This window comes from Eptesicus fuscus, chromosome 18 (genome assembly GCF_027574615.1).
Source record: "Eptesicus fuscus isolate TK198812 chromosome 18, DD_ASM_mEF_20220401, whole genome shotgun sequence".
NCBI classification, from domain to species: Eukaryota; Metazoa; Chordata; class Mammalia; order Chiroptera; family Vespertilionidae; genus Eptesicus; species Eptesicus fuscus.
The window spans coordinates 21,360,997-21,371,203 of record NC_072490.1 but is presented as its reverse complement, the minus strand read 5'-3'; the positions used below and the strand labels follow the sequence as shown (position 1 = coordinate 21,371,203).

Sequence of the window (10,207 nt, the reverse complement as noted above, 5' to 3'; positions counted from 1 at the left end):
CATGTCAGTGTCCTCAGAGTTTTCTAAAACTCAGGCCTGCTAATTCCCTGTACATCCTGAATATAGCAAACCAGAAATTAGCAAAACATGCATTGACAGTGGAATATGCTATTGAGTATATTAATACATAAGTGTACTTAATGAGGCAAACCAGATAGGCTTCAGTGTTCTGCTACTAAGCTTGTCACACTACTTTCCATGAACATCTTTTACCTTAGATTGCACCTGTGCAGATCTTACAATTGCAGAAAATATAGTTCTTTCCCACAACAATCTATGCAAACAATTTCACTACAAAGGCTACCTTCATCTCCTTAGTCAAATCTACTCCTGAAACTTACATTTTCTGGAGGATTTTTTCACCAGGCCTTACTTATTTTCTCCTTTGCAGTGTCTGGGGCCTTAGGTATAGATTTTGTAGATCTCACTTAAATATTTCCTTCCTGCCGACATCAATAAAATATACACTGGCATGTCCCCAGTAGAGAAAGCACAACTATTTTATGAAGCACGTATGTTAAGTGGGTTGTATAACATATGGTACCACAATGTAGTTTTTGAAGTTGGAACTGGAGATGTTTGATTACAGATTAAGTACTAATCGACCAAGTTAGTTTCGTTAAGGTGTTTTAAAAACCAAGTGTTATCTTACCCCCCCCAAAACAACAACAACAACAACAACCTGTTATAAAATTTAGTCAACTGAAAATCATAAAACATTGCCGTGTCAGTTTTATTTCCTGTCTAGGCTGATGATGGCACTAGCAGGGAGTGTGGTGGAGAGAATGAATGAAAACAGACCGGTCACAGCGCGGGATGACAGCCGCGATCTGTGTGGGTGAGGGATCTGGATCCCAAAGAAGGCAGAACGTTTGATCTGCGTCACAATTCCTCCGTCCTTCCGGCCGCCGCGGCACCGGGCAGGACAGCGGGACCCTTGTCAGGCCGGCTTCTCCGGGGGACCCGGCCAAGCAAAAGCACAGAACACAGCTGCCCGGCTCTGCGCCTTATGCTGAGCCTGGCTTTTCACGACTGTAAATGTTTTGTTTACACATCGCTTTAACTCACACCATTCTGCAGGGCAGGAGGCTCCCGACCCCATTTATTTAACCGAAGAGGAAAGTGGATCATCGGGAAGCGTGGGTCGGGTGGCAGGACAAAGGCACCCGGTTAAGCCCGGCGCCACAGCCTCGGTTTTTGGACACCGAACTTAGAACGACAGAGAGACCCAGCGGGGAGAGGAACGGGGGTCACGACGCCTCGGATCCACGTGCGAACGTCGTGCGGCCTCCTCTTTCTCCGAGGGGCTTCAGGAAAGGCAGCGGGCGGAGCGGGGTGTGGGCGCGCCGCCGGAAAAGGGCCAGGAGACCCGCCTCCCACAGGTACGCCCGCAGCCGTACCTTGGCCGCCACTTCTGCCGCGTCTGTCTTCCTCCTCACATCCCAAGGCTCCGCGACAGAACCCGGCGGAGCGAGCCCCGGCGGAGCTCCCGGACCGCCAGCCCCGTCTCCCGTCACCCGCCGACTACCGCCACCACATTCGAAATTCGCATCCGCTCTCACCCATTGGCTGGCTGGGTGGCGGTCACGTGAGGCGGCGGCGCATTCCCCGACGCAGGCGGAGCCCCGCCCCTCCGGGCGTCCTCACGTGACGCGCTGTCGTCAAGCTTGCACATCCGGGCACCCGCCGTCCCAGTCCCCCCGGGAGGGCGGAGCTGGCTGTCAGGCGGGTCGACCTGCCGGCACTTTTCTGCTCTGAGTTGTTGGCTTCTGGGGGTGGAGCCGCTCCCAGACCTTTGAAGGGTGGGTATTTTAGGGTTCGGAAGCTTCCTGTTTTAACGTTAGTTTTGCAGTGCCCCATCTTCGAGGTTGTGCTCTAGGGTTCCCTCTTGTGAGAAGAATCTGTGTGGTTGGTTGCCCGCCCAAGCAGTCCAACTGCTGCACGGAGGCAGCTTTTAGGGAGAACAATAGGGAGCAAATTTTGGATTCACAGGATATTATCGGGGGAAGTTGCAGATACCTGAAATATTCAGCTGCGGGTTATCTTTCTCTTTACCCGGCTACCTATGGCTCTTTAATCGTCAGGAAATGGGCACCAGCATCCATCCAGTTCCCCACCGGGGAGTCTGGGGAATCTTTCTGATTGATTGATTCTTTATTCTCCCTTAGCCTGTCAACGTCCAGTCAGTCACTCCGTCCTGTCAGTTCTATTTTCTAAGTATTTCTCACGTCCAAACATCGCTATTTTCCATCCCCCAACCCAGCCTGCTACCTAATCTCTTTCTATGAGCTGCGCAGGTACCTACTCTGACCGCTGGCCCCACTCCTTTATGTTCTTCATAGTGACATTTTGACAAAGCAGATGTGATTGATTATGAAACGCTTACATTAAGGCTGCCCACGGCATCTAAGAACGCCTAGGAGGTGTTTGGTCCTGAAAGATCCCCATGATTTCTGGTTCCACCTCTTCTGAATTTTCTTTCGTTTCTTTGGGTTCCTCTTGCTGCTTTTGCCCACACTGTGCTGTGCACCAAGAAGGGTGTTTCCTTCCCTTCACCACCCCCTCCCCCCCCCCCCCGCCCCCAGTCCCACTTAACTCTTATGCAACTGCAGGTGTCATTGTCGAGGTAAATTCTTCCAGAAGCCTGACCTGTCCTCAGAGCCCCATTAAGTACCCTGCTTTGTGCTTCCTTAGTGCCATGCATGTTCCCCTGGGTTACCTTGTGGCACTGACTTTTATCATTCATTGCCTGTTTGTTCAAGTTGAATAAGGGTAGGAACTATATCTACCTGTTCATAGTTAAATCTTTAGCATCTGTTTAGCAATTTGAAGTAAGTTGGTAAATATTCACCGGGACAATAAAGTAATGGATAAACAACCTAAGCAAGTGCTTTGAATTTAGGCATTCAATTTATTAAAGTTGTTTTTGTTTTTTTTTTTTAAAAAAAACACACATTTAATTAGTGGGGTAATCACATTGTAAGGTATAAAAATGTTAAAGCCTTATATTGCACATCTGGAACTGATATAATCAATATAAGATCGTATACTATTTATTTTTTAAGTAAAAAGAAATTTTAAGAAAGATAACTAACATTTACACCCTCACCCTAAGCCTCACCTCATTCCTTCCTGGTTTAAGTGGAAGAGATTAGAACATCCTTCTCTAGCCAACTTGTTCTCCAGTGTCATCCACCAGACTGCCTCCATTAGTCCTCAGTTTGCTACACCTGGGCAGTGTGACTCCTATGTGCAGAAGAATCAAGAAGGAGGGAGCAGAGAGGTTTTTTAATTACTTGAGGCCAGAGGGTATGAAGTGGAAGGTGAGAGCAGGGCTGGATTCATGGGCGTGTGACCTGTTTTCACCCAAAAGTCCCTGCAGTTAGTTTAATGCTTTACTCTTGCCATCTTGAAATGCTTAATAATTTCTCTTTGAATTTGTGACTTGTAAGTGAAGTCTGATGAGACCGTGGAACATGCACATGAATATATGAGATACATATGTGTGTCTGTAACTGCCTTTTGCTGCCTAATTGCCATACAGTGTGCAGGGTGCTCGCTAAATGGCTTCCATGATACACTTACTTTGTACTTGGGGCCATGTGTTCAGAAGGGCTTCACACTTGGTTTAATACTCTGTGGCCTTCTTGTAATTCTTAGCAGTTTTATCTTTGAACTGTGTACTCACTTTGAATCCCATTGAACTTTCATGCTTTTTAGCCTAAAGAAACTATTAAAATCTAATCTGAGATTCTTTATTACCAGACAGTTTTAAGAAACTGAAAGTTGACTTTATGGAGCCAATAAAGCCCTTTGGATATTTGCAGAACTTTAAGTGAAATATCATCTTTAAAAATGTGCATAAAATTACTATTCTTGCTACATGTGTTTAAAACTAGGCCAAATTTAATGAGACTAGGACTTATTTTACAAATGAAATAGTGTTACTGTGAATATCTTTGGTAAAAATGGGGTGACTGTAGAGAGAAAAATTGTATTGCAATAGGAAACTATTGTGTACCCATTATCAGATTCTAGTCCTATTTACTGTCTTTGAGGTTTTGTTATCTACCTGCAAACGGGACTGGATCCTGAATTCTTGTAGTTTCCCCTAATAGCTGGCTACAACTCTTCCAACCAACATTCCCAAGTTTCTCCCACCTTTTAGACTTAGAATCACTAAACCTAAAGCTATCCTTTTCGCCATACTATAACTAAAAGGGGAACACTCAATATAAACTTCAGAGACATCACCATGGTGGATCTTATATGTGCCTTCTTCATGCCTATGTCTGTGTAGGCCACTCACAGAGTTCACCAGAACACACTGACATCACCAGACATTCAAACTGCAAACCAGGAAAATTCATCAGATTGAAACTGTCATCATTCTGCCACCTAAAGATGTTTGATCAAAAAAAAAAAAAAAAAAGATAGTTTAAAAAATCTATAGGCCAAATGTAAAATTAAAAAAAAAAAGATGTTTTGATCTCAAACCTAGAAAATTTCTTGACTGATTGATCTTTAGACTCCGAAACTAAGTTTATGATTTGCTCCAACTATTAACCTTTTTTCTCTTGTTTCCACAGAAATACCTCTTGTTAAATACCTGAATGCTCACACCACATAGTTCTACTTAGGTGGAAGCTCATCTGCAATACTACCTCTTGAAGGTATGTATGTATAGGAAAAAAATATAGGGTTTGGTACTATTTGTGGTTTCAGGCATCCACTGGGGGGGGGCAGTCTCCCCCCCTCCACTTAAAGGGGACTACTATACTTTAAAAAATCCATACTGGGAGTACACTTAAAACAATTTGAGACATGTAGTAATTAGTCATCACAATAGAAAGTGGTTATTCCCCTTACCTCTTTTCTGAAGTATGTTATTCTCTTCAAATATTGGGAATTACTTATTGCCATGGTGTGAATGGTGTTTCCCCAGCCCCCAAATTCACATGTTAAAATCCTAATGCCCAATGTGATGGTATTAAGAGGTAGGATGTTTGGGAGGTACTTAGGTCATGAAGGCAGAGTCCTCATGAATGGGGTTAACGCTGTTATAAAAGAGACCCCCCAGAGCTCCCTGGTCCCTTCCACCATGTGAGGGCACAGCAAGAAGTCCCTATCTATGAACCAGGAAGCTCTCAATAAACACTGAATCTGTCAACACTATGGTCCTGGGATTCTCAGCCTCCAGAATTCTGGGAAATAAATTTCTATTGTGTAAGCCACTATGGTATTTTGGTATAGCAGCCGGAATGAACAAACACACATATTAAGAGAAATCATTCATAGCACACTGATAATATTCCATAAATAAAGAGGAAAAGGTATACATAGGACTTAATCTAGTTGAGAAAACAAGGTACAGACTTGTTACATAACAGGAAGTTATGTAATAATTATTTAATAACAAAGGAAGCTAATGACCTAAGATAATAAGGAAACGAACATTACCAAGACAGAGTTAGAAAATGAATGTTGCAGGGGGCGGGGGAGAGTTAGAAGGGGTCAATGGGGGAAAAAAGGGGAAATCTGTAACACTTTCAACAATAAAGATACATTTTAAAAAGTAGTTATTTCACAGAACTTAAAAAAAAGAAAAGAAAATGAATGTTTCGCCCTGGCAGGCATGCTCAGTGGTTAGAACGTTGGCCTTCACACCAGAGGGTTGCAGGTTCATTTCCTGGTCAGTGGCACCTACCTGGCTTACGTTTTGATTCCGCCCCTAGTCTGGGTATCTCACACATCGGTGTTTCTCTTTATTGCTTCCCCTCTCTCCTCCCTTCCACTCTCTAAAAATCAGTGAAAAAAATATCCTCACTCCTTGGGTGGGGAAAAAAAAGAAAAGAAAATGAATGTTGCTAGTTGAGGAAATTGAAGTGGTGGAGTGACTTTAATGAAGATTTTATTCATTCACAGAACAAATGCATTTTTAAAAACTAAGAGACTACTCTTGCCTACCTGATATCTCTTCTTCTCTTTTCCCTTAATAATAGAATTTCTATATTGTTAAGGTAGCAGTGTGCTCGGTTATAATGAACATTTCAAACCTCCTTTTCACAGGAATGGTTAATGTACATGGAAGGCCTTGTATAGGGAACTATGTAAATTCCAGGACATATTTTCTTAAGCTTGGAGCTTAAGCAGAGTCTAAGTCCAAAACCAATTATAGTAAAAAAGGTTTTATTTTTCATGCCACATTTTTATCATGCTGAACTTATTTGTTTCAGTGTCTGTCTTTCCTAAAAGGCATGAGCTCTAGGAGGACAGGACCCGTGTCTATTTTGTTTTATATGGGATCCCTGAAGAGGCACAAAATAAATATTTGTTGTATGAATGAATGAACAAACGAATGAAGCAATGATTGTTGAATTTTGTGTTGAGAAGAATTCTGAGTTAGTACTCTCTCAAGGGAAATAATGTCCTTGTCAAGTTATTGTGACTGTCATAGGTATGCCATAGGGGAGGGAGTGCACACATGCCAGAGATGGGTCATTTTTATTAAAGCTTTATGCTATTAACACAGAACATAATGTTATACTATTTTAATGCTGTTTGACTTTATGTGTTGATGTAATGAACTAGTAAACACTTATGTATAAGTAAAACAGTTAAGAGCATTAAAGAAATAAAAAGAATCTTAAATTTGGAATAAAATTAGTTTGTTTAGCTCAATCTCCTTCAAATAATAGATTTTGGAGGTTAAATGATTTATTGAAGGTCTCACAGTTTCTTGAAGTGATTTCTTATATTCTCCCCCCACCCCCAGCATGTTCCTGCCTCACCTTATTAACCACCTTATCTCACCTAATTTAACTACTCATTACAGAGCTATATGGCTAATTATTCTAGCACAAGGGAGAGATAGAAACAACAGAGTCTGAAGTTTCATTTGCTCTCTTCTTCCAATATCTTCTCACATCATTTTTTATTAATTCAAATTAATTGTAAGTACACAAAGATCAAAACTCTGATATAGCTTTTCATTAAAAAAAAACAACCTGTGAATCATACACACTCAATTATATATTTTGCTTAGAAACATTCTACGTTCATTTCTGTTATACAAAATAAACCTTGTGGTTTATTCTTTTGATATTATTTTCTAATTTCTTTTGTGAACAACTTTCTTCAAATAAACAGAATTTTTCTTGGCCCTATGACTGCTGAAAGTCTAGAATGGAAATGTGCACTGAGAGAAGATAAGTTTTGCCTTAAGATGGCACTGTGTGTTAGAGAAAGAAGCAAATTGCAAAGGAGGTACAACAACTAGAATATGATTTCTAGAGTAGTCAAGAGGTGCCCATACAGTTGCAAAACCCCAAACTAATTAATTCTTAGATTTTCTATGGCAGTCCTATTATATTAGCACTAGTGGCCCGGTGCACGAAATTCATACATGGGGGGCAGGGAGGGTCCCTCAGCCTGGCCTGCACCCTCTCTATCTGGGATCCCTCTCACAATTCAGAACCACTGGCTCCTAAGCGCTCATCTGCCTGCCTGATGCTCCTAACTGCTCTCCTGCTGGCCTGATGGCCCTAACTGCTCTCCCCTCCTGGCCTGATCCCCCTAACTGCCTAACTGTTCTCCCCTGCCGGCCTGATCCCCCTAACTGCTCTCCCCTCCTAGTCTGATCCCCCTAACTGCCTATCTGTACTCTCCTCCTGGCCTGGTCCCCCTAATTGCCTATCAGCTCACCCCTCCTGGCCTAAACCCCCTAACTGCCTATGTGCTCTCCCTTTCTCTCCGTGTCTTCAGACCCTGGCGCAGGAGTGCTAAGAGCTCTCTGCCAAGGCCCCACCCCCGTCCTGATGCACCCGCTCCGGGCCGGGTGGTGCCATGGGCCTGTGTGTGCCTCTGCCAGGGGGCCACCCCCTGCGGCAGCCTCACGTCCTGGTGGTACAAGTCCCTGCCCCCATCCCTGCCCACCAGCTCCTGTGCACGCACAGCCTGGTCATGACTGTGACACCATTAGGACCAATTAGCATATTACCTCTTTATTATATAGACTAGAGGCCTGGTGCATGAAATTCATGCAAGGGGGGGTGTCTCTCAGCCCAGCCTGTACCCTCTCCAATCTGGGACCCCTCAAGGGATGTCCAACTGCCCGGTGGGATTGGGCCTAAATGGGCAGTCAGACATCCCTCTCACAATCCAGGACTGTTGGCTCCCAACTGCTTGCCTGCCTGCCTGATCACCCCCTAACCACTCCCCTGCCAGCCTCATCGATGCCTAACTGCTCCCCTGCAGGCTATCCTCTCCTGCCGGCTCAGTCACCCCTAACTGCCCTCCCCTGCTGGCCTGGTTGCCCCCAATTGCCCTCCCCTGCATGCCTGGTCCCATCCCAACTGCCCTCCCCTGCAGGCCTGTCCCTCCCAACTGCCCTCCCCTGCAGGCCTGGTCACTCCCAACTGCCCTCCCCTGCCAGCCTGGTCAACCCCAACTGCCCTCCCCTGCAGGCCTGGTCACTCCCAACTGCCCTCCCCTGCCAGCCTGGTCAACCCCAACTGCCCTCCCCTGCAGGCCTGGTCCCTCCCAACTGCCCTCCCCTGCAGGCCTGGTCCTCCCCAACTGCCCTCCCCTGCAGGCCTGGGTCCCCTCCAACTGTCCTCCCCTGCAGGCCTGGTCACCCCCAACTGCCCCTCCCTTTCAGGCCTAGTCTCTCCCAATTGCCCTCCCCTGCTGGCCTGAACGCCCACAACTGCCCTCCCTCCCCTGCTGGTCATCTTGTGGTGGCCATCTTTGACCACATGGGGGTGGCCACCTTGTGTGTTGGAGTGATAGTCAATTTGCATATTACCTCTTTATTATATAGGACTAGTGGCCTGGTGCATGAAATTCGTGCACAGTGAGGGAGTGTTCCTCAGCCGTCCTGCACCCTTTCCAATCTGGGACCCCTCGAAGGATGTCCTACTGCCGGTTTACAGGGTTTGGGCCTAAACTGGCAGTTGGACATCCCTCTCACAATCCGGGACTCCTGGCTCCAGTTGCTCACCTTCCTGCCTGCCTGCCTGATTGCCCCTAACCACTCTGCCTGCCGGCCTGCTTGCCCCCAATTGCTCCCTGCCGCCAGCCTGATCACCCCCAACTTACCCCCCTGCTGGTCTGCTCACCCCCACTTGCCCTCCCCACTGGCCTGCTCACCCCCAACTGTCCTCCTGCTGGCCTGCTCACTCCAAACTGCCCCCCCCCCCCGCTGTCCTGATCACCTCCAACTGACCCTCACTGATGGTCTGCTCACCCCCAACTGGCCCCCCTGCTGGTCTGCTTACCCCCAACAGCTCCTGCCATCCCATCCTGGCCTGATCACCCCCCCAGCGACCCAAGGTCCCAGCTCCTCCTTTTTTTCTTTTTCTTTTTTTTTTCAGTGCCTCCTTGAGCGGAGGCCAGGGCAGGCTGGAAGCAAGTATCTAGTATTTATTTATCTTCTATAATTGAAACCTTGTAGCCTTGAGCGGAAGTTAGGGCAGGCCAGGGCGTGTGGGAAGCTTGGCTTCCTCCATCGCTGGGGGCAACCTAAGCCTCCTGCTTGCTCCAGCTCCGTGGCCAGCCGCCATCTTGGTTGGGTTAATTTGCATACTTGCTACTGATTGGCTGGTGAATGTGTCTTGGCGTAGCAGGGTGATGGTTAATTTGCATGTTTCTCTTTTATTAGTGTAGATTATATAGAATGGCTAGTTTCAAATGAAATTTATCAGCTTCATGTGCAATGTGTAACAATAGGGAAAAAAAGAGAATTATTTTCCAGCATTTTTGTGTTCTAAATATTACGTTGCTCAAATAGAAATGCAGTGTTTATTTATTTGTATTTATTTATTTATTTAAATATATTTTTATTGATTTCAGAGAGGAAGTGGGACAGAGAGAGAGATAGAAACATCAATGATAAGAGAGAAACATTGACCAGCTGCCTCTTGCATGCCCCATACTGGGGATCAAGCCCACAACCTGGGCATGTGCTCTGACCGGGAATCAAACCGTGACCTCCTGGTTCATGGGTTGATGCTCAATCTTTGAGCCACACTGGCTTGGAGAAATGCAGTGTGTATTAATAGCATCAGCTTTTGGTCACGATATAGTATGGAGTTGTAATTAAAATAAAAAATGGTTAACTCTAGATGTAGATTATACAATTAAATTGACTTGTTGCAGAACATTACATAGTGAATTATTCCTATTAACAGTGGTCAGCTAACTCTGA

General features: G+C 45.5%; 1 long non-coding RNA gene across 3 annotated transcripts in view; it reads left to right on the top strand.

The window, feature by feature from the left end:
* The first annotated feature begins 1,287 nt into the window (after positions 1–1,287).
* LOC114235163 (uncharacterized) overlaps positions 1,288–10,207 on the top strand; it is a 138,365-nt gene continuing 129,445 nt past the window's right edge. For 2 of the 3 annotated variants that reach the window (XR_008554484.1, XR_003621344.2), the window contains exons 1-2: positions 1,288–1,382; positions 4,590–4,673. This is a non-coding gene — a long non-coding RNA (uncharacterized LOC114235163). Of the gene's footprint in view, positions 1,383–1,679; positions 1,803–4,589; positions 4,674–10,207 lie in introns of those variants that run through there. The other variant, XR_008554485.1, reaches the window with a different exon arrangement.